Source organism: Furipterus horrens, unplaced genomic scaffold (genome assembly GCF_987537825.1).
Source record: "Furipterus horrens unplaced genomic scaffold, mFurHor1.1.pri manual_scaffold_6, whole genome shotgun sequence".
In the NCBI taxonomy this organism is placed as follows: domain Eukaryota; kingdom Metazoa; phylum Chordata; class Mammalia; order Chiroptera; family Furipteridae; genus Furipterus; species Furipterus horrens.
In genome coordinates, this window is record NW_028327176.1 from 133,480,296 (window position 1) to 133,501,608 (window position 21,313).

General features: G+C 41.0%; 1 protein-coding gene across 1 annotated transcript in view; it reads right to left on the reverse strand.

Moving 5' to 3' along the window:
• BACH2 (BACH transcriptional regulator 2) overlaps positions 1-21,313 on the reverse strand; it is a 337,887-nt gene that overhangs the window by 17,750 nt on the left and 298,824 nt on the right. The window lies entirely within an intron of this gene.

Genomic DNA, 21,313 nt, shown 5'->3' on the forward strand with positions numbered 1-21,313 from the left:
TCCTCTTTTGCTCATTCATCATGGTTTCTAGTTGGGATTTTCAATTATCATGCCTGATCTTACAATGATACCAGAGATGATGACAATTCAAAGCAATGTTCTAAACAAGAAATGAATGTCTAGCCCATAAAGAATGGGGGTTCCATAGCTAAACAAACTGGCTGTCATTTGAACGTTGAAGCTGCTGAGTGGCACAGGACATAGGCTAGTCCTTCCCTAATTATAAGCGGCAGCTTTGCCACGCAGCTGTCTTCTTTCCTGGTAAATCTTCAGGGGCTAAGCCTACTGTCATGTGCTGCTCACCCATTATATTTCACAGATTGAAAATGTGCTATTTATGCACAGCTTGTGCATATATGTGTGCGTGCACACCCGCAGAATTACTTAGACAATTAGAAATACATCGCCTAAGGCCACTTGTTTTTTCCAGCGGAAGTGGATTAAACTTGCTGGTGTGTTTGGGGCAGGCTTCCTTGCCCTCTATGCAAAACACACATCCTTTAGGTTTTTGCAAGCACTGATGACCCCACAGGGAGGGGAGGCAATTCTACAAATCAGAAATCAGGTAAAAAAAAAAAAAAAAAAGCAGCAATCATGGGGTCCTTGCTGGAAGCTATAGTATGAGTGATTTAAAAATATTTGCTAGGGGAATAAGTACAGAGCAAGATGAAGTGGAAAGCTTTGTGTCTGACTTCCACATGTATTAAATCCACCCCAGCACACAAAGCCAAACCTGTTGTGAGGACTCGTATCTGCTGTTTATGATTCACCTTGGACATCAGCTCTTCAGCGAGCCCTGTCCAAACCTCCCAGGGAGAAGGAAAGACACCATACTCTCAGGCTCCATAGCCAGAGTGAGGAAATGTCATGGATTCTCCAGGGCGGCACTGATTTTATATTGCTGCATTCTTTCCAGTAAGGGAAATTTCTTAGATATGTAATGGAATGGGATTTTAATTGTTAAGAATTTCAGAGTGGTTTAAACAAAATTCCAAATAAAAAAATTCTCTGTACTAGTATTAAAAAGGAGCTCATCTAACCTAAACTTTTAGGGTCTACTAAGCTGACATCATAACAGTTTCAACAAATGTAGTACTTACTATACCTGTCTCATGGACATTTCTCTCAGGAACCTTTAAAAGGAATGCGAGGCAAGAAAGTGTGTATTTATAAGCAACCAAAGAAGGCGATGAGAATGTGACATGACCCATTTCTTCATTGTAACCTAGCCCACCACAAAGAGAGGACTGGCAGAATCAAGGTAGCATAAGTAAGCATCTTCTGCTCTGCTCCTAGGCAACCTGCCAGTTGCTGAGTGGATGATACACATTTTGAGTTTTGGCAGATGTGCTCACTATATGGGAAATGGGAAATGCTATTTATGTTTTCTATACAGACCTCCTCATACTCTCATCCTTATTACCATTTCTTTTTTATTTTAGCTTTCTTGGTCTCAGTAGGCCCCATCACTGTCCCCTACTGTGGCTGCTATTAAAGACAATTCTTAAATAAGCCAGAGGCACCCATGGGGATCAGTTTTGAACATCCCCATTTGCCACATGGCTGAAAGGAGCTGGAGAAAGCTTCTCCACTCAGGGAAGAGCTGATGCTAAATGTGTGAGTTGGACTGAGGGTGCCAATGAGCACAGTCTCCACATCCCAAATCAAATCATCAATCCTTTTGGACTTAGGAGACGTGATGAACTTGAAATGGTCATCAGATGGTCATGAAAGAGTTATGAATAAAAATAGGGTTGTAAACTGTCCTTCAAGCCCAAGGTCAGAGGAAGGGTGCCCTCATCATGACATTTCAAGAGTCATGACTAGCTCTTCTCCCACATGAGTTTAATCCTGCTTTGTCATGTTCAATTGCTCAGATTCTATATGCAGGGCTCTGTCTAGTGAGTCTGTTATCATTCACCAAGCACTTCTTGGGGCCCAGCACTGTGCTAGCTGATTCTTGTAATGCCCTGCAACACAGGCATAATTTGTAGACAAGGAACCTGAGAAAAAGGTGAGGGAATTCATCTGAGGTCAGAGAACTGGGATTCCCATCCTCATGCTGTGAGGAATGGCTAAGAACAAGACTCAGCCTTGTGCTCAAGAAACCTACAATTCAGCTTCATAGAAGAGGGATTAAACAATGAAAAGTTAATTGTTAAGTTACAATGTAAGTTAATGAGGGAAGGGTTCTCACAAAATTACATAATTAATTGTCAACTGAGAAATCCAGACCAGTTCAGGAGAAGAGGAAACTGCTAAAGTCTGGCGGGGAATCCCTTGAACACTCACTCGTAAGTAGGACACACGGAGTGCAATTAATCCCCCCCCCCCCATGTGTCTTCTGGGTCAAGTGTTGCTGTGATACAATAGGCACCTTCTAAACTGCCACAGGTGTCCCTCCCCGGGACCCATCTGCGGCGTACTTCAGGACAGCTGTAGTACCTTCACATGCACGTAACAGAAAGTAAGTGCCCATCACACCTGCAGGTCAGTGTTAAAACAGGCAGAAGCTTTCTTAATGTCGGTTTAGCTCCCTCTCGAGAAGGCTGTGCTGTCTTTACAGTTTTGGGAATCCTTAATTTCACTCACTGTACTCGTCAAGCAAATATCCAGGTACCAGTGTGAAGCTATAAGCTATATGTTTATGAAACTGTGACCACAAGTTAGCTTTGTGATTTACTTTCTGTTTTTAACAAGTAAGGCTCTGATAATGGGAAAAAATAAGAGGGGGTGGGTGGTGGAGAATCTCACAAAAAACTAATGACCCATAAAAATGTTATTTAAAAAGGTAATGATCATGAAGTTAAAGTGGAATGAAGTGACTAGAAATAGCACACCAGTTTTATTTCACTGATGTTAATGGAACTGTGTTCCACTGCTCTGACGGAAGCAGACATATCTAGGCTAAAATTCACTGTCAGGAGTGGCCTAAATGCATGATAAACAAATACAAAATACAGTATTAGTGATAACTTGGGATAACAATCTTGTGTTTTGAATGAACTATTTTGGATGGATCATTTTGAAGACTATTTTCTCATCACACTTAAACACGTAACTACCTGCCTGGTTCCATAATGTGCTCTAGATGAGGCTGAATCACACACAGGGGGTAGAAAGGAGTGTGCTGTGTGGGGCTAAGGCCTGGGAGAGGTCAGAAGTAACACCCCCTTTGCTCTTGGTTGCTCCCAAGGAGGCAATGACCTCATCTAGGAGTCGGCACACACAAGGCAAGAGGCACCAACCTTCCGGTTTCAGCCTTGAAAGATATCAGGTCAAATTATCAAACTCATGTACTATGTATGGTGTGAGTCTACATGTTGATAATGTGTTGAAAGTTTGACCCCCTGAAATTATGACCCTAATCCTACAGTCCCTTGGATTCTGATGTATCACCTCTGTGCTGTTGATGTAAGGAAGATGAACTGATGAAAACTTAACTGGCAGAGAGTATGTTTGGGTGCTGTGGGCAGAGCAGGGCGCTCCCTCTCAGGAGATGCCCAGTTTGCTGCTGGACAGAGCTTGTGATAGGGACTTTCTAAGTTTCATCTTTCTGGACTTTTACAGGGATCAGGCAGTTGGCTTTCAGGTGTATATTGAAGAGAGGGTTTGGGCATTTTTATGAGACTTGGAATAGCATTCCCTTTCTAAGCCATGTGATCAAGACCTCCTCAGGTGGTTCTGGCAGTGTATTCATGCAGCTGTAGCACTGAGCCATCTGTAGAAGGCTGAGCGGACAAATCAGGAGATTGGGGTCAGCAGAGAAGGTCAGTGATGAGGGGCAGGTAGGTTAAACAGAGACCTGACTTGAGTCCCCATGATCAAGAGGCATGACCTGAGACTCCCTGAAATTAATTCCTGGGATTATTGTAGGAAGGATCCTACAATAACTCAAATTTTCGCTGTAATTTCTCCCATTACAAGAGTTTGCAGAATGTACATCTTGCAGTTTCTTATAAATGATGAACTAAATGCAAACTTTTTTTAAAATGAAAAAACTAAAATTATTCCAAAATTGTTTAAGTCAGAACAATATATTTATCTATTCATCCACCCATCTCTGTGTACTAAAATAGCATTACTTTAATACAAACAGGAAAATCTAAATAGATCTGACCAACTAATATAAATTCTATCATTTGATTTAATTTTAGTTTGACATTATAAACTCATAAACTGCTTCTTTATTATTGTTTCATTACAGGGAGGGATCCTGTAATGCTAAGGCTGGGAGTTTATAAACTAAGGTTCCCTGGCTCCTTTGCTGGTTGACTTGGTATTGGATTCTGCCAGTCAGGGGCACTGACAGGAGATCAGAAGATGAGAGGAAAGGAGAAGCGTGGTTCCTTCTGTCTCCTTCTTTATTTCTTTCCTTTCCTAGTGGTGTGTTGTGGAAGTGGCTGCATCCTGACTTTGTGCTGAAGTGTCTGGAGGGGCTGTTTCCTTCACAGGTGCAGCTCTTGAGGCATCAGCCCCTCCCTCCATGCTCACAAGTCCATTTTGACCCCTCCTGCCCTTGCAGTGGTAGCTGCTTCCTGCAGCCATTAATCACTGGTTAATTCTTCTTCCCCTTTCTGTTCTTCCAGTTTTCCAACACCTGTGTAACTGATTCCCTGTTTTATATCCCCCCTGCTTGAAACACCTGGCATGGTTTCTGTTCCCCTGACTCAATCCTCATCCATTTTTCAATCAAGGAAGCCAAAAAAGGTGAAGTCCACAAAGTCCAGAAAGGTGATGGGATTTTCCCAAAGTCACACAGCTGGTCATCCAGGGCTTAACTGAAGTTTTCTGACTGCTCCCTTCCTGTCTGTTGCTGTTTCTCTGAAGTGAAGCAGAAAAGAAATGGCATTTCATATGGAAAGACATTACTGTGAGTTTTATTACACTCTCTAAAATATTCAGTTCTATATAGCTCTGTCTACCAAAGGAGTCTGGCCAACTGGAAGTGGTACTTCCCTGGGTATGAAGAAGAATGAACTTGCACTTGATTCTCTCATTATTTACAGTATTCAGAATCAGTGCCTAGATTTCTCTTGAAGAATGAAGATAATTGCTAAGGTCTCTATTGCCCTGTAAATCCCAGGAAGCCCTTTCATCACATAGGAATCTGATAAATTAACAGGATCAGCTCAGCATCAGTTCTTAGAATCTGGAAGAGATCAAAGCAGAAATGCCTTTCTCATGGGCAGCCATGTGGTACCAATGCTTTGTTCCAAATTAGAAAGCAGCCTGATAAAAGTTGTTTGGAGGGAATGTTCATGTGTCCCCTATCTGTGGCAGCTCAGAATTATCGTGGGGCTACGTAACAGCTAGAACTGCTTCTTAGGTATTTCTTTGGTTGTCTCAAGGTTGATGAGAACAGTACAGGGGAAGCAAACATTCGTCGTCTTTCCTGATAACTAGCCATACCTTGACCCGGTGGAACCTTCATTTCAACAAGATGGTTTTAGTCCCTCTTCTTGCCTCCTTCATCTGTGGCCTAAATTATTTTCTCATTCAGGTATAGATATTACATTTTCCAGGTAAGTGATGGGCAAAAGTTATATACATGATACCAATATAAGGTACTGTATTCATGTTTATTCTAAAAGCATATAATGAAAATAGAAAACCTACACCCTGAAGATTATATAATGAACTTCATGGAATAATTTTTAAAAACTCAATTTCAGTATAAGTATAGATCCTAAAATAGATATAAGATGGTAGTAACTTTTTACATTTTTCAGTGTAAAATGAAAATGAAAAGCATCCCACTCACCAGTAAGAAAGTAGTAAAACCTGCTTCTAGGTTTACAGTTTCATTTGAAAAACTGCCTCCAACAGACAATTATTTTTCATAAGAGATTTTAAAATTACCTAGTTTCCATTTGAAATGACCCTCTCCCCATTCAGGAAACCAGTGATCTCCCTAGACCAGAATTTTCTTGAGTCGGGTTTGACTTCAGCTCCTCAGTCCCTCTACTCATTTCAAACCAACCGTCAACCACTTGATCTTCAACCAGAAACACAAAACATTTTTAAGGTTTCTAGTGGTGAGAAGTTCAGTCCCTCATCAGAACCTTCTACTGGTTCTTCATATCAAGCCAAAAATTCCCACCCCTGCAACTGAAGTACCCTCCTCTGAACCATTCTGAGTTTGACTACATCCCCAGCAGGGTATCTAGTCTGAGTAAATGTTCCAGTCATTGGTATAGTAGACAGAACTATCACCTCCCTCACTTCAGTTCCTATTTCCTAGGAATGCCAACAAGATTCACTTGTCACTTATTACTTACGGAGCTGTGAATAAATATCTCTGAGCTTTTCTTTCAGTGCATGCTATTGATAAGCCATCTTAAACTTGCAGAAATGATTTTTGACTCAAGAGCGTACACCTGTCTAGTTATTCAGATTATACAAATTGCTCGTTGGTCAAACTTTTAAGATTCATGTTCTTCCTTTTTTAAAAACAAAACAAAACTGTGATGCTCTCTTCTGATCTGCAGACTTCTGATGCTTTCCTGGAGTCCTTAATTCCTCAAAGATTCTGACCGTAACAAATCATACCCTAATCATGGCTAATTTTTTCCTACAGTTTGGGGCTTTACTTCATCCAGACTGGGAGTTTAGATGTTTTCATATTGTTCATCTTGCTAAGGTTTCCATTTTTTCTATAAGCTTTAATCACTTTTCCATCTAATGGACATGAGAAAAGCTTCACGAGACTGGACTTGGCAATGATTTATTGGATATGACACCAAAAGCACAGGCAACAAAAGCAAAAATCGACAAGTGGGACTACATCGAATTTAAAAACTTTTGTGCATCAAAGAATTCAAGAGCTAAAAGGCAACATATGGAATAGGAGTAGATATTATCTGATAAGGGGTTTATACCCAAAGTAGATATAGAACTCCCATAACTCAACAACAAAAATGTCAAATAACCAAAAAAGGTGCAAAGAACTTGAATAGATTTATATCTTTCTCTAAAAAAGATCTAAAATTGCCAACAAGCATATGAAAAGATGCTCAACATCAATAATTATCAGAGATGTGTGAATCAAAATCATAATGAGATATCAGTTGATCGAGATGGCTACTATAAAAAAAAAAAGAAAACAGTAAGTGCTGGCAAGGATGTGGAGGAATTAGAAGCCTTGTGCACTGTTGGTGCTATTGTAAAGTGTGCAACTGCTATGGAAAAACAATGGGGACATTTCTCAAAAAATTAAAAAATAGAACTAGCACGTGATCCAGTAATATACCTTTTGGGCATATATTCAAAAGAATCAAAGCAGGATCTGGAAGAGGTATGTGCACACTCATGTTCACAGCAGAATTATTCTCAATAGCCAAGAGGTGGAAGCAACCTACATGGATGAATGGATTTAAAAAATGTGCAGCCTTCAAAAGGAAAGAAATCCTGTTACATGCTACAACATGGATAAATCTTGAGGTCTTATGCTAAGAGAAATAAGTTAAGTCACAAAAAAGACAAATACTATATGATTCCACTTACAGGAGGTGTCTAAAGTAGTCAAATTCATAGATGCAGAAAGAAGAATGGTGGTTACCCGGGATGATCTCTCTTTCACGATGCTAAGGATATTCTCATGTGTACTTTTGTCAATTCTTTGTAGTTAGTCACTGTTATTAGGACCAAAATAGCAATTCTACCCTTGAATTATCTACCTTCTTGAAGGTGAAATTACCAATAAAGCAAATCAATACCATTCAGGTAGATATTTTGTATTAGTTAAAGAGAACTGTGGTAGTTAATTCACATAGTTGAAGTTCTGCATTATGCCTCTCTGCTCTAATTTTGTAAATGAAAACAGGCACAGGGAACCTGTAATTGTCATCACTATATAACCCAAAATGATCTCCTACACCAATGTCAATGCTGTCCCTCTTTCTCATGCTCTCCTCCTATTCTTCTGAGGGCCCCTGCCCTTATGTTTCTGGACTTGTTCCTGAGCTTCTGTATACACATTGCTGCTCTGTTTTCCTTACCAGTGGTGACATTTTTATTTGAATACAAAATTCCTTCTCACAGCCATATTTCAATGGGATATCCTTTTGCTCATCAGGTTACTTGTGTTCCCTAAGAAATTCTATTTATCACTCTGGCAACAATCTCCAATTTAATTCTTTAATTACTCCTGCTTCACCCATTGATGGATAAATATTGGAGACTAGAAGTATTGCTTCTGTATTCCCCTTCTCCTTGGTTTATCCAATGAGTTACCAAATATTTTACACTTTCATATCACTGTCAAACCTGCTTGCTTCTGCAATAATTGGTGTCATGAATTTAGCAGGATATTCATCTCCCCCTCCCCCTTTCTGTTTAAAGTATGTGCCTTGTGCACTGTAGGGTCTCAGTAACTATTAGTTGAACTGAACTGAGCTAACCCTAGTAATGACTGCTGGGGCAAGCAGACATTTTGGATCCTTCTTTCACATGACAATCCATCACATATTTGAAGACATCTGTCATGCCCAGTTAGGAAATTTTTTCTCTTCAAGAACCTAAGTCATATTTTCCATCTGAAATCAAAACTGAAGAAGTGACAGATCACACATTTCTTACGGAAAATGTTATTTTCTTCTTGACTTCTGGAAGCAAGTGGTTTACACTCCATGAATACTCCAGCAGCCACGAGGACTCAGTGCCACCAGGGAAGGACCACTAGTTTTTAGTGGGGAAGGTAATCTGACCCTGAGAACTTGAAAAAGTTTGCTGTCATTTCCCCTTTCATTTGCAAAATAGAAATAAATAGGGTCATGCTGAGGAAATGTAGATAATACACTTGAAGGTGTATCATCTCCTCCAGCAGAGAGCTTTCCTTTGCAATGGAAGTAGGTGTCACTGTGCCTTACAGAATGAACAAAGCTACAGATTTTGCCTTACAGGCATGGTTTATACAACAGCAATAATAGTATTTCTACAATCTTTAGTTTCCTTCATCAAAGTCCTTTACTAACCACCACCTAACAGAAGCTGAGACTGGGTTACCCAAGGCTGTACAATGAGTTGGTATAAGTACACATATGGAAATCAGACTTTTTGCTAAAGGGACCTTACACTTCTGATTTCTCCTCCCTTCTCCTGTTTCCACAATGGGCTCTGCCAATGGGGAAGAGTTAGTGCTGATACAGCTCAGGCACCATCTGTGCTCTGTTAGGATTTAAACAGCGGCCATCAACACAATGGCCCCATATGTGAATTGGACAATGGCTGCCCCGGAGCTGTAGGACTGGCAGACAAAACGTTAGGCTCTGTAGCAATCTGGGCTGCAGAAATTGTTATGACACCATACCCGCACTCCTGCTTTGTTGTTCAACCACTGCTCCTCCCCTTCTCTTGAATTCTAACCTTTTCTGTATGTGAGTCCTGTTGTCAAGGGAGGGAATGTAGAGGGTGCTGATTCTATCCATCAGCACGGCCACAGCTACCATTTTTGTCTAGAACTATTTGGCTCTTGACCTGCAGCCTTCCACAGCCTTTGGGACATCAGGACTCCAGGCTTGCAAAAGACATCGATGAATAATGAGAACTGGCCTATCCTAAGAAGACTTCAGAGTTCTGTTTTTGACAATGGTGTCATCTCTGGCAGCAACTGCTGCTAGAGCAGGTGAGGCAGAAACTCCAATAAAGAGTGGTTCTGTCCAGTTTCTGTGCCGCTGACACACACTCTTTGTGCTAACTCAGAAGATGGTGATGAAAGGATGTAAGTCACAGGTGCATCCAGATGGCTCTTCTGGGCCATCTCTTTTGAATGTGGCCTGACTGTTAAAAAAGACCTCTTTCCTTACAGCTTCTAACTCAGAAAACACTATAGATAAAGATATCCAAACATCTTGAAAATGAACTTTTGGTTTTAGACAAATACCAAATCTCAGGAGCACCAGGTGTTCTTGTTTTGGGTGAATCAAATTATTTCTGAACATACCTTTAAGATGCTAGTTAAAGTACCCAGGGGTGTTCCAGAGTTTTGATGGAATCTTAGTCACTGAAGTTGGAAATCAGAAACCTAACAAACCAAATGGGAAGCAAGCCCTCCAGTTTTCTTGCACGATGATAGCAGGAAATATTTGGCTCTTAGGAGAGATGATATACAGAACTCATCTACAGCAGATTACCAGCAGCTTTCCAGAATGGCATGGCTTTGAAAACCTCAGCTAAGCTAGCAGATGTATGAACACTGTTGTCATTTCTTTAACAAGCGTAGGAGGCCAGGGCCTAAGACTCTCTAGGTAGAGTCACCATTGTGGTAAAAATACTGAGACTCAAAGCAAAAGGGAAAACTATCATTTTTCAGCTCATGACCTCTCCTCTCTGTTGATACCATCTCTCCTCTCTCCTGCACCTTGATATTTCTGGATCGTTAATCGCAGAGAGGCTGGAGAGTCTTTGGGGGAATGTTCCTGATGTGGGCTGTTTCAAGTATCAATTCCCTGCTTTAGAGAGCAAACTTGATTATCTTCTGTTTGACCTCCCAGATTTCCCCAAATGCACTCCTTTTTAGTCTCATCTCAAGTTATTCTCTTGAGCCATACTTCCAGCCTTTCTCCTGTCTTCTAGCATTTATTCAAGCTGTGCTCACTGCCTGGATGTAAGCTTCACTTTGCTTCACCAGTTCCAATTGTACCTGTGATATCTGTGTCCAGCAAAACGCAATGTAAGGGCCAGGGGCCACCCTTGCAAAGGAGGTGGCAATTAAACCAGATATCCACACCTCCTGGACAATAGCTGCTGCTTATAGACCACAAGTCTTGGCTTTCAAGCACATGAATGACGTTTTGCTTTGTTATGTGAATGCTGTGCCTGTCTTGATTAGAAATTCTGAAAGTCAAGGACCAAGTCTTATACTTTCAAGTGTTATCTACATGTATTTTAATAAATTTGTTAAATAATTGCATTGTGAAGAAGAGTTTGTTAGTTATTTTTAGAAGGCAATTAATACTACACATTTTAAAAGAATTAACAAAAGGTCACATTTTTCATGCCAACCAAATACTATGGTATTCAAATAAGATTAAATGAAAGGAAATAATTAGATCACAGAGAAGTGCTGGTGTCATGAATCTTTTTCTTTATATACTAGATATCTTGCATAAACAAGACACTACTAATTAATCAATCCAAAAATATTTACTTGAACATTTGCTCTGTTGGGTACTTAGGTGAATTTGAAAGAAGCAAAAAACACCCCCCCCAAACATATGGTTTTACCCTTGAAAAACTCACATGTCTTATCCACAGTCATAGAATAATTAAATGCTAAACTATACATTGCTGAGACTCCTGGTGTAACAGACGGCAAGGGAAGGACAGTATGGATTGCGTGATAGCACTAAGCTTGAATCTGAGCAGCCTGGAAGACAGGAGCATAAAACCCATGTGGGTCAACTTCTGCCTCCAAATGCTAGGATGCTGTCCAAAGAGCCTCATGGTTTTCTAGGTGAGGATCTTCCCCAGGCACTTATGATTTAATACTCTTCTCTGCCTTAGAGAAACCAATGCCCTCCACCCCATCTAAATGAAACTTCAGCTGAATCCCATGAAAGGGATTGCCACAGAAGAGAAAGAATCGAGCCACAGGGAAGAGGCTGACGGCACAGAGCCGCCAAGCAAAACAGACAGGGCCTCAACAGAGGACACATACACCATCGCATATAAGGTAAGCAGGTAAAATTATGAAATGTCAAAGAAACAACTGCAATAAGAGAAAAAGGGTGGGCAGAGTCAGAACTTAAAGGTCACTCCAGGAGGCCCTGGCCGGGTGGTTCCGTGGGTTGGAGCATCATCCCATACACCAAAAGTTGTGGGTTTGATTCCCAGTCAGGGCACATAGGTAGACTGTGGTGTTCAGTCCCTGTTCTTGGTGAGTATGAGAGGCAGCCAACTGGCCAATTGATGTTTCTCTCTCACATTGATGTTTCTCTCTCTCTCTCACCAATGAACATATCCTCAGGTGAGAATTAAAAACAAACAAACAAAAAAACCCACCAAAAACCTTGCTCCAGGGGCCAAGAAAGTGACACAAACTCTGGTCTTCCTCTTGAGGGCCATCCTGCCTGTTCTGTGATGGGACCTTGCACTGCCCTGTGCCCTAAAGCCAGGTACCACCCAGCTAGCTGCAAAGACCATTCTGCATCCTTACTGTTGGTGGGAAGAGAATCTGGTAAGCTGCTCACCAGGGTCACAGAGCAGACACCAGAACACTTTATCTGGCATATGGAAGGAACAGAATGTCAAAGGGTTATTTTTACTGCACCTGACCAGATAATTAGGTAATTAGCACTGTTAACTGATAGGGCACATCCTGTGAGAATCTGCGTATCTCCAGGGAGGCATATTTTCAAAAATGTACTATCAAGTGCTTTTTATTAAATATATATATTTTCTGGAGAGCATTGCATTTCTCAAAAAGGAGACCATGCACGTTTCTTCTCTGCACCAGTACAGCCCTTTTTCACTTAGTCAAGCTGGACGGCAAACAAGGAAGAATTGAGTCTGTTTCCGGTCCCCTATGGATCTTACAACGAGCCCTGCAGTGCTGGCTGGCTTCTTTGTTCCCGTGCCAGGCCCCCACCTGAAGGGTGGAAGTGGGGCACAATTCTAGAAACACAGTCTTGCTGAAAGACAGAAAAGGCCAGGAGGGGGAGCACAAGAACACAAGATATTTATATATCTGGGTCACAGGGCAAGTCATAAAAAGAGAGCAAAGCAAGAGAAGCAAATTGCCTCAAAAAATATATGTGGAATCTGAATGGTGTACTTTTTAGCAAAAAAAAAGGGGGGGGCAATTTGGAACCTGTTTGTTCACCACAGAGAATAAAATTTTATTGATTATACTGACTGCAGACCTAAAAACCATTTTATTTGTTCATAGTTTGTCTGGATAATAACATAACTTTATGAACTGCTAAATCTATCAGCCGCTTCCCCTAGTCATTTTTGCTCACCTGTACCACACAGTAATACGGGAACAGATGCGTCAAAATGGCAAGCATGCAGCCTCACGTAGAGACCAGCAGATCTCTGCTACACTATGGTGCTCGGCTGGGCTAGGTTTGTAGGCAGTGAGACCAGGCATTCTCCCCACAAGGAATTCACTGGGGGGTGGTGTTGCTTGTGACCACCTCTGCAATATAGGGTGCACTTTATTCCTTCAACAAATGGCATACTGATGCCCTCCCATGGTTCCACAGAGTCTTGGGTACTGGGTGTATAAAACAATAAAAAAGGAAGGAAGGGTACCTTGTCTGAGAAGTTCTGGGCAGATGGGACAGACACTGTCAACTGGAAATTACCATGCAGCATGATAAGAGCTGTAATGGGAAGTATGTGTGCACACCTAACTCTGAGGGAGTAACATATAAGCTGAAGCCTGAGTGAGGATTAGCCAGGTATTGGGTGGGAGCTGCTGTTGCATGTGAAGGAAAAGAATGTGCAAAGATGAATGAGAGAACCCAGCACACAATGTGGTGTCTCACTGGGGTGGCTACAGGTGACACTGGAGAGGTGAGCAGGCAGAAGGCCAGGAAGGCCATTCTAGGTCATGCACAGGAGGCAGAGGAGAGCCACTGGAGTTGATCAGGCAGGAGAATATTGGGGAGCTTACTCTGGCTGCATGTGCGGAATAAACTGGGCTGGGGGCATGCTGGTCACTGATGTCTAGGCAAGCGCCAGGTGCGGCGTGAATGCAGGCAGTGGCAGTGGAGAAAAGATGCAGACAGATCAAAGAGGCCATTAGGAGGAAGGGATGGTGATGTGTGAGAACACAGGCCAATATAAGACAGAGAACAATTTTAAAAAGGTCACATTGCTTCTAACTAACTAACCAAAGCTATAACCTGGTACCAGTGGTGAAAATAAGGTGCCAGTTGGAAGCAATCTGGGACACTTGACTGTGTGACTGTTCTGACAGGAATTATGTAAAGGTTCACGGGAGTAACCAAGGTAGTTTAGGATTCAGAGGCACACTTTACTGAGGAAGATATGGCTCGAATTCTGCAACTGAAAGCTTTCTTCAAGGGAAACAACCATTGGTGCCAGTCAGTTGCTTGAGCCACTGCATGACTGATGCAAGATTGTCAAAAAGCAAACTTGCCTGGCAAGTCATTCTGGTCTGGCAATGAGAAAGAGGTGAAAGTTCTTACAGAATGTGAGGGGTCCTTTAAAAAAAAAGGTGAATGGAAAATACATAAACTAGTATAATATGAGACAGCTTGTTGAAAATATCTATGGCCAGAGATGGGCAAAGGCAGAGGGAAGATGACTTTCCTCCGAAGCCCTGTTCATCAATTTTGATAATAATTGTGGAGCAACTGTGGCCAGGATCTCTACTTGGGCTTCTATAAGCTTCTTTCATCATCACTTGAGTGAACTTCAAACTTCAAAGCAGACTTTCTGCCTCTGACTCCACTGAGAACTCTTGTGATTACACTGGACCCAACTGGATAAGCCAAGATAATCCCCCCATCTCAAGATCCTTAAATGAATCACATCTGTAAAATTCCTTTTGCCATGTAAGGTAATATATTTATAGGTTTTGGGGGGTTAAGATGGGGACCTCTTTGGGGGGCGTTTATTCTGCCTACTACACTGGCAGAGGCAGATTTAATGGCAGGCGCACCGGGCACGTGCCCTGGACCCCGACTTCTGAAGGGCCCTGCAAAACCCCAACTTTACACTTTTTTCTAATGACACCAAGTTTGGTTTCATTACTACACTGCATAAAATATGGTTAACATGTATTTTTATTTTCCCTCTCTCTCTTTTTTTCAAGGGGCCTCAACTGACCTTAATCTGCCTCTTTACACTGGGTTATCATAACATCATTTATCTGGTTTCTGAGATGTGTTATGACTTCAGTGCCTCAACACTGAGGCCCCAGACAAAGGCAGGCCCTTACGTAAGTCATGGTGATCTAGGTATTAAGGTCTTTATGTGAACAAGTGGTATGAACTAAGGAGTCATCAACGGGACAAATTAAAAAAAAAGGATGAAAATTTATTTCCGGTATTTTCTCTTTGCTATCATTTTACATTTCAGCTTTTTCAGCATCTTTTTCATTATTTCTTATATAAAGGAAAATTTCTAGTGCTGGATTCATGGTGACTTCTGTGTGGCACAGAGAGACCTTGAACAAGAGCTGGAGATACTTGTTGTCTCCATATCTACAACTTACTGGCTTGTGACCCTGGGTCTCATTTTCCCACCAGATGAAAACACAGGCACATGCATGTTTAATGAATGTTACTGCTGTCATCACTGGGGCAAGGGATTAAGAACATGGGCTCTGGAGTCAGGCTGCCCGAGCTTATATCCAGGCTCCTTGATTTAGCTGCTGGCCTTTGAGCAGGTTAATGAACCTCTCTTGCCTCAGTTTCCTCATTTGGCACATGAAAATAACAGCAATCCCATAGTGTCAATAAGTTAAACAAGTAAAGTGCACTGAGCAGTACCGGGCATGTGGTGAATGCTCAGTAAATGTTTTTTTTTTTTTTTTTCAGATTTAATGTGTTTTATTGATTAAAATATTACATTTGTGCCAATTTCCCTTCCCTCTGCTCCCCTCCACCCGGTGGCCCCCCTCCCTCCAGTTGTCCCCCCCTTTTAGATTATGTCCATTAGTTGTGTGCATACAGTTCCTCCCAACCTCTCTCCGTCTATTCCATTCCCTCCTACCTTGATCCCCAATTCCTATATCATCTCCCTCCCTTTCCCCATTCCCCCTCCCTGTTGACCTCCCCCCAATATGCTTCCCGTACCCACAGTTCCTTTTCCACTCTCGTTGCCTATTTAGTTTGCCTTTGTTTCATCTCCCTAGCTTCTGTTTTTTTAAACCAGTCCCTTTAACATCTCATATAACAGTGGTTTGGATCTAATGAACTCTTTCAGTTTTATTTTGTCCTGGAAACACTTTCTCTGTCCTTCTATTCTGAATGACAATTTCGCTGGATAGAGTATTCGTGGTTGTAGGTTTTGGATTTTCATTACTTTGAATATTTCTTGCCAGCCCCTTCTTGCCTGTAGGGTCTCCCTTGAGAAGTCAGCTGATAGTCTAATTGGGACCCCTTTGTACATAATTCTTTTCTTCTCTCTTGCTGCTTTTAAGATTCTCTCTTTATCTTTAATTTTTGACATTTTGATTATAATGTGTCTTGGAGTGGTTCTCCCTGGGTCCAGTCTCTTGGGAACTCTCCTTGCTTCCTGGACCTGCAAGTCTATTCCCTTCCCCAAGTCTGGGAAGTTCTCCTTTATTATATTTTCACTCAATTTTTCAAGTTCTAGTTCATCTTCCTCATTCTCTGGCAAACCAATGATTCTTATGTTGGGCCTTTTATAGCTGTCCCAGAGGTTTCTGATCCTCTCATTGTTGCTTCCCATTTCCTCTCGCTGCATTGGTTGACTGCTTGTTCCTTCTCCATATTCCAGTTTGTTGAAATGAACTCTGGATTTTTTTCTCACCTTCTATCTCGTATGCAGTTTTGTTCCTTTTGTTATGAAATTTTTTCGCTTCTTTCTTATCTTTTTCCTGCTCTTTTGTGAATTCTGTAAGCCACCTGATAACAATGGCCCAGAACTGAGCCTCTGACAGGTTTCTTATCTGTTCATCTGTCAGGTTCTCTATCTGCTGTCTGGTGAGTTGTGTCACCGGGATTTCTATAGTTGTCTGCCTCATTTTGACAGATGCGTTTTGTTTTCTTGGGCCGGCTGTCCGGGGCCGTGCCTGTGTACTCATAATGACCCAGCGACCGGCGCCGTTTGGCGTCACAAATCAGTGACCGGCGCCTGCCTGTCCGGACCTATTTCGCAGCCCTGTGGTGCTTTCTTTGGGGGCGGGGGTCCAAGATGGATTCACACAGTTATTCAGCTAGGAGACCGGGATCCGTCCTCCCGCCCCCCTGGGCCTCACTGTTCAAGGCGATGCGGTGGCTGCTTTCCCCAGCGCTGGGGTCGCGCACTGCCAGGGGCTTGACTGCAGCCGGATTTTTCGCCGCCCCGCCGCTGTCCAGGTGCGACCGCAAACGGCACTGCCCTCTTTAACTCTTACCTGCCCAAATGGCACCGCTGGTTTATAACTTCATATGTTGGGCTTCCGTGTAGTTTTATTTTCTGGAATTTCTAGTTATCCTTTGTTTTGAAGTAGTTGTATTCCTCTCTAGTTGTAGAGGGAGACCTAGCGTGTCCGTCTAAGCCTCCATCTTGGCCGGAAGTCTTTTTTTTCTTCTTTTTTATCATCACCATCACTGTATCAGACGCAAGGGATACACAAAAGGTAAAATACAACCCTTTTCCTTAGTGCTGGGTCAGATGATTTTTAAGACCAAGGTTTTACGATTCCGAACATACTAGATAAGAAAAAAAAAAAAAAAAGTCCCTTGATGTTCTTCTGATGCATTGTGCTGTGTTAGCAAGATCTTTCAATATGTCTCCTTGCTGCCAATTAAAGATACCAAGTCAAAGACGGTATGTAAAAATTATTGTCCCATTATCACCTGCTGGCCTGTCTAATAAATCTTAGGTCAATGAAGCATATCTGTCTTTTTAGTAGAACAGGGTATAACCCAAACTAGAGGGACATGGGCTCTGGCGTGTTTGCAACAGGACCTTAAGAAAGCTCAGTGCATAACTGCATGCCCATAAATACAAATGCTGTAATTTTCTTGGATCAAAGATCATTTTCATACAGTAAGCACGTACATATCCATACTCGCGGTAGCTTTTAAAGCAAGTTCTACAAGGTCCAAGAAGTCAATTTTGAGAGCAGGGCCTTCAAATAGCTCTCTTCCACTTGAAATCTGAAGTGTGGAAAGTGGAGTGGATGGATGTATGTTTTACTGAAAGAGCCATCAATAGAAAGTAGAGTACACTCACAGATGTAGCAAGCCAGGATGAATTTATATAGCGAATTTTAAATCAGACTCAAAATTGGCTTAAGTTTTCCATTGAAAAAAATTCCATTGATTTTGGGCTTCCTGATGATATTTTCTGGGTGAGGCAGATGCTAGACTGAAAGCCAAGCAGACTTCTTTATTTTCAAAAGAATTTGAAGAGGCAGAATTTGCTAATGGAATACAGGAACAAAAATGAATATTATATTTCTACTTGTTAGCAATTACCTTGGCATTAAACTTGACTGAAGTCGTTCTGTCCTAGTGGCTGAAATTCTTCCACTTTATTATTACCTTTTTAGATAGATTTTAACAACTTCACCCCACCCCCACTTTTCCCTCTTTTCTCTCTTCTATTTAAACACTTCTATAAAACTATACTTTTCCATTAAAAAACCAATCCTGCAAGTTTATTGATCTTTTTTTTTGTTCCTCTGAAACTAAAACTTTGCTATTTTGCTCAAATTATTTTCATGTTTTGTTGACACACAATAGGTGCTCAATAAAGTCAATTTTTTTCTTCTTCTTTCTCTGCTTGATCCGTATCTGGTAATGTAGTTCTTCCTTCAGTCTTTATTTTACAAACCACTTGCTAATAATTGGCTCTGAGACTCTCTTTCAGTCTTTACATCATTTATTGGGAAGTTTAGCTCAAACTGAGATAACTATCATAAGACATCTTGGAAATGAAAAGGTTTCAGAGAAAAACAAAGTCCCATTTATCAAAAATGAAGTGCTTTTGTCTCATTTCAGACCGGGTGACAGAAGGGAAACATCAGCTTTCAGAGGTCACAGTGAAATATTTGACAAGATATGTGAAATGTTTTTCTTCATTTGGTCTGCTTGTTTCATAATATAGTCAATGTGTTTCATCAGAAAAACAAGGTCAATTCAATTGATCAAACATGGTTTCAGCCACAGACACACAAACCTATAATGCTCACACTATTCCAGTTATAACACCACTGAATCTAATTTAGAACCACAATGGCTAAGAAATGAAGAGTTAATACTTACACCCACCCTTAATTCATCCTGTCATGCGTGAGTATCACTTCTCCCATAGCAAGCAGATCACCCACTGTTCTGAGCCTACCGGACGGAGAATGAAATTGGCTCTAACGTTACTTTGTCACGATGGAGGGAATCAGGGATGAGCCTGGAGAACAAGCTTGGGTGCTCTTTGTGTGTGAGAGTGGGAAGCAGGGCAGGAGGGTAACAAAGGAAGACAAAATAAAAAGTGAAAAAGCAGGCACATTTGCCTATTCCTACTGAGGGCATCTTTATAAGGCAGAGCGCAGGCTGCAGCTCAGACAGCAGCCAGGGCTATTAGCGGTCTAAACTCCCAAACAGACTTGAAAGAACATGTGAACCACAATGATCATAGCTGATAAAATCCTATGGTCTTTTGCTTTCATGTGCAATTGTGTACATGGGCAGAAGAAGGGGGGTTTCTTTTCTACTCAGCAGAAGTGCCCCTTGGTTTGCTTAATTTAGGGATGGTTTGAATTACTTGCTTTCATCAACACTTTGGGGCATACCCCCCTAAAATGAAACAATCACATTATTTCTTTATCATGAATCACTGTTTAAATTTTTAACCTAGCCCATATAACTTTCATTCAATCACGGAATAAGTAAAAGCTGTTACCAAACAGAAGGACCCATGAAACTATCTCAGGGCAAAGACAAATTTAAGGAGGGAATCACCTTCCTTTTCTCTGATGTCTTTTTGGTTGTGGAGCAGGTGAAATCACAGACAAAATAACAAAAAGCAAAATTACCTACTTGCCTCTTCTACAATATTCCCAGCTTCACCAGAAAGAGGTCTGTTCTCTGTATAAATTCATTTTTCCTCAAGGCTTCCTCATTATGTGACCAGGCCTTGCCAATAAATAATACTCTCACATTGTCATTCATCTATTAACTTTTAAAGTAATTATTTTTTCATTTTTGCAATTTGAAAATTTTTATCACACAATGAGGAACTCTTGTTGCTTCTGCTACTATGTATAGTGAATTTCCTCCTTATCCTGTTTAAAGTAAGCACACCTTTCAAAGCGAAGAATGACATCACAAAATTCTTAGATTTATTCAGAAAATACATATATTCATTATTAGGACATTTAAAATTTGTGAAAGAATACCTATTTGAGTCTAAAACATTAGCAGAAGGTGAGCTATTATCTTAATCCTAAATTCTGGTATTATGATATTTATATCACAGATGTTCTGTGCTGATAGAAAAGTTTGAGCTATTTGAATTTGCCAGCTTGGATTAATAACTACCCATCTCGAATCATGCTGGTTCCAGTTCAGTGACTAAAATGGGTAAAAAATAATATTCATTTTATTCTTTCCTTATAAAAGAGCCATTGGCTTTCCAATGCATTTCTTTTTTTTTAAAGCCCCTTTGAAAGGGAAAATACTAAAAATGGTGTAAGAAGCACTAGAAAAGAATAGAAATTCATTTTAAAGCAATGTACCATGTACAAATGCTGTCTTACAAATAGGATTATTTAATTTAAACCTTAGATCTGTCAAGCTCCATTACTTCAAATGGAGCCTGTCGCTTCTTGAGTTCATTATACATCGAGATTATATTACAATTTCTGTTAGGTTAAGTCATTGCTAAAATACAAGGCGGTTAAAAAAAAATTACACAGCACTGTCAGTAAATAATAGAGCAAAGTCACTGCTGTGTTCGGAAAGGCAAAAAGTCATCTTGCTAAATGAGGATCCAAGCTGTCCTGTACCAAGACTGTTACTAATAAATAAAAGGCCTCTGGGAAAAGTGCTGAGCGTACGCTGGATCTATTTTCAGCTTGCATCAGCAGCTGCTGCCCCTGGGATCACATCTTTACGCATACTCTACACCATATGTAATCACTCCAGTGCTGCAACCAGTAAGATAATGAAAGAGCATGGCATAAATCTATACTTGAGTGGAATGCTAAATGAGAAAAATAATACAAAAAGGGGGAAATAAACCGCATTTTCAAGTCATTAGGAAGAAAGACTTTGACATATGAAGTGTTGCAACCATTAATAGCACTTATCATATAGAGTGGAGACAAAGAGACAAATTAATCAAACTGACAGAACTGGGACATTTTATGCTAATGCAAGGCTCCTGGGTTTTAGTCTGTATTCCTCTGCGTCTGGAAAACTGATACCATTACAGGGCAGGAAATTGCATGAATAACATGCAACAGATCATAAAAATTCACACACCAACGGCAGAAACACGCCAACAAGCTCTGTAAAAACAAGGATGGAGACCTCGACAGAGAAACTACCAGCAAGTAACGAATGCAAATAAGTCCAGGAATCTCTCCCATTCATGGATCATAATTAACTATAGGCTTCTTGCTCATAATTATAGTGGTGAAACTGAAGCCTAAATAGCCAAC